At 37.7% G+C, this 3,886-nt stretch overlaps 1 pseudogene; it reads right to left on the bottom strand.

Annotated features, from left to right (window-relative positions):
* Positions 1 to 821: 821 nt before the first annotated feature.
* On the bottom strand, positions 822 to 2,048 carry LOC113893755 (annotated as a pseudogene).
* Positions 2,049 to 3,886: the final 1,838 nt, after the last annotated feature.

Raw genomic sequence — 3,886 nt, 5'->3', positions numbered from 1 at the left:
AAGAAATTGAATTCATAGTTTTAAAACTTCTGCAAGAAGTCTCCAGGCCTAGATAATTTCACTGGAGAATTTTACCAAACATTTAAAGAAATAAAACCATTCTATGTAATCTTTTCTAACAAGTAAAAATGGGCAAAACATTTCTCGAGTCATTTTATGAGGCTAGCATTATACTGACACCAAAATCAGACAAAGACAGTACAGTCAGTTCAGTCACTCAGTCGTGTCCGACTCTTTGCGACCCCATGAACTGTAGCATGCCAGGCCTCCCTGTCCATCACCAACTCCTGGAGTTCACTCAAACTCACGTCCATTGAGTCAGTGATGCCATCCAGCCATCTCATCCTCTGTCGTCCCCTTCTCCTCCTGCCCCCAATCTCTCCCAGCATCAGAGTCTTTTCCAATGAGTCAATTCTTCGCATGAGGTGGCCAAAGTATTGGAGTTTCAGCTTTAGCATTATTCCTTCCAAAGAATACCCAGGACTGATCTCCTTCAGAATGGACTGGTTGGATCTCCTTGCAGTCCAAGGGACTCTCAAGAGCCTTCTCCAACACCACAGTTCAAAAGCATCAATTCTTGGGTGCTCAGCTTTCTTCACAGTCCAACTCTCACATCCATACGTGACTACTGGAAAAACCATAGCCTTGACTAGACGGACCTTTGTTGGCAAAGTAATGTCTCTGCTTTTGAATATCCTATCTAGATTGGTCATAACTTTTCTTCCAAGGAGTAAGCGTCTTTTAATTTCATGGCTGCAATCACCATCTGCAGTGATTTTGGAGCCCCCAAAAATAAAGTCTGACACTGTTTCCACTGTTTCCCCATCTATTTGCCATGAAGTGATGGGACCAGATGCCATGATCTTAGTTTTCTGAATGCAACAACTAAATGCCTACATACCAGTATCACTTATAAACAAATCCTCAAAAATATTAACAAATTAAATCTAGCAAAATATGAAAAGAATAATACACCATGACCAAGTCAGCTTTGTCTCAGGAATGCAAAGCTGGTTCAATGTTCAAAATCTATCAACATAATTCACCATATTAACAGTCTAAAGATGAAAACTCTTATGGTCATATCAATTGACATACAGAAATCATTTTAGGAAGTTCAACATTAAGGAAACTTCCTCAGTGTGATAAAGGTCATCTGTAAAAACACAACTAACATCTTACCTAACAGGGAAATGCTGAATGTTTTTCTAAGATCAGTAATAAGACAAGCATAATTTTAGGCATGCATATTAGATGGCTGAAACTCTAAAGCAAAGCAAGGAGTCTATTATTCAAGCCAGGATAATGGTTACCTCTGGGAAAGGAGGTAGAGAAGTGGTTGCAATTCGAAGGGGCACAGAAGGGTCTTCCAAATGTTGGCAATACTGTTGTCTATTTTTTGACCTAATGGTATTCTCATCAGTGTTTACATCACAATTTGTTGTGTATTTATCTTTGACACTTTCCTGTATTTCCATTATATTTTTCAATGCAGTGTTATAGAAAAAAATTAATATTTAAAAAAATTTTTAATGTTACTTTCTTTAGAGGGAATTTTTTCTTTAGAAAGAATAATTTAGTACGATACTCCTCGTAACTTTATATTTTTATTTTACTTTGCTTTTTAAAGCCAGAACATTTATTGCTTGACTAATCATTGAAATCCTTAAGATGAACCAGATACCGCGACAGCTGCCCTTTGGGGTTTAAGTGCTGTTCTTTCATGGAATCCATGCCTGAATCTGCCTGCCGTATACAGATTTTAGGTGCTGCATTCGACCAGTCCCTGTGGTATTTCGTCTTTTAGCTTTGCCACTCCAGTTATACTTTCTCTTTTGTTTGGCAGGATAGCCACATTTGCCGTAGGTTGACTTCTGAAGGTGGTAGGCTTTAGAGCCACAGCAGCAGCACAGCGTGTGTGTCTTATTCTGATGCTTTCCAAATGATGAGGTTCCCTTTGTCATCTTGCCCTGCCCAACTTTCTATATTTTTAATATTAATGCTGCTGCTGCTAAGTCTCTTCAGTCATGTCTGACTCTGTGCGACCCCATAGACGGCAGCCCACCAAACTCCCCCGTCCCTGGGATTCTCCAGGCAAGAACGCTGGAGTGGGTTGCCATTTCCTTCTCCAATGCATGAAAGTGAAAAGTGAAAGTGAAGTCGCTCAGTCATGTCTGACTCTTAGCGACCCCATGGACTGCAGCCTACCAGGCTCCTCCATCCATGGGATTTTCCAGGCAAGAGTACTGGAGTGGGGTGCCATTGCCTTCTCCAATATTAACGCTAACAATTTATAAATACTTGAAGTAAAAAATCTCTGGAGATTTTATTGTATTCAAACCAAAGTCATAGTTTTAACTACTCAGCATGGAACTTGCTTAACTCCTGAGGTTTGGTTTTCTCACCAATACAGTGAGGAGTGGGCTAGAAAGTTTCTTCTGGTTGTGGGTGGGGCCCCAGCGCAGAAGGAACACAGGGGATCAACTAGCAAGCTTCTTAGTGTGTTTTAAGCTTCAATCCAACCCTTTCTGATTGAAAAACTGTCAAAAATTGGCCTTAATTACCTAAAAGCTTTTTATATAAGTTCCTTAACAGATTATTTATAGTAAAGCCATTTAATATCATTAAGATAATTCCATGTGCATGTAAAAAAAAAAAACTTATTTTAAATTCCAGTGATGGCTCAAAATGTCTGTCCTACTTTTTTAGGTTTCCACTTGCTTAAAATAGTATTTAAAATAAAAATTTGAACCAAAGAGCCAATAGGAATTTGGAAAAACAAGCATGGATAGAAAATTAAGAATGTGTAAAAGTCCTGTAACTAAATCCTAATTTGTATCAGTATTATGGAGAAAATATAAAGTTATGCAAGCAGACGTTAGCAAAAGTACAGATAATAACCTCAACGCTTTTTTTCTAGATTTGGAAAAAATGACTTAAAGCTTGAATTTTTATTATGAATGCTCATGTATTTAAAAACTTTTAAAGGTCTTACTTTGGGAGCGATATGGGGGTTTTCTAAAATATATAAAATAGTAGCCTATCTGTGTTTTATTATACATGATAAAGTTTTAAATTTGTATGTAGTAAAATGTAGAATTCCCTACTCTATGATTCCTTTTAATCTTTGCCTAGAAAGTAGTTCCTCATTCATTTCTCATTCATTTAATTAATGTCTTTCATTTATTTAATAAATACTGAACATTTAATATGTTCTAGGTATACATCAGAAAACAAAATAGACAACATTTCCTACCCTCTTGGACCTTACTTGTAGTGGAAGTAGACAAAAAAACATAATTAATAAGTATATTATATGATGTGTTAGAAGGTAGTAAGTGCCATGAGGGGAAAAAAAAGTAAAGCAGAGATATGGAGATCAATAGTGAAAGGAGGTAGGGGATTGTAATTATAAACAAGGGAGGATCAGAGTAGAACTCATTTAAAAAGGATATTTGAACAAGATACTTAAAGGAAGTGAGTGAATAAGGCATGCAGATATTTCGGGGAAGAATTTTCTAGGTGAAGGGAATAACATGAACAAAGTTTCTGAGGTCAGAGGTTGCCTGGATTGTTGAAGGAACAGCATGGAGTCCACCGTGGCTGGAGCAGTGACAAGTTGGGAGATTAAGAGGGGTAAGGGACTCTTGTGAGACTCTAAGAAGTCTGACATTCACTGTGAATAAAACGGGAGCCATTGAAAGGCTCATAATCTAACTTGGGTTTTGACAGGGTCACTTTAGCTGTTCTTCTGAAAATGACTGTAGGGAGACAAGAATAGATGCAGAGTGACCTGTTAAAAGACTATTACAATAATCCTGGCAAGACGTGAGGGTGACCCAGATCGTAGTGTAACAGTGGAAGTAGTAACAAGTGGTCACATTTT

Source organism: Bos indicus x Bos taurus, chromosome 5 (assembly GCF_003369695.1).
Source record: "Bos indicus x Bos taurus breed Angus x Brahman F1 hybrid chromosome 5, Bos_hybrid_MaternalHap_v2.0, whole genome shotgun sequence".
In the NCBI taxonomy this organism is placed as follows: domain Eukaryota; kingdom Metazoa; phylum Chordata; class Mammalia; order Artiodactyla; family Bovidae; genus Bos; species Bos indicus x Bos taurus.
This window is presented reverse-complemented; position numbering and strand designations above follow the sequence as displayed.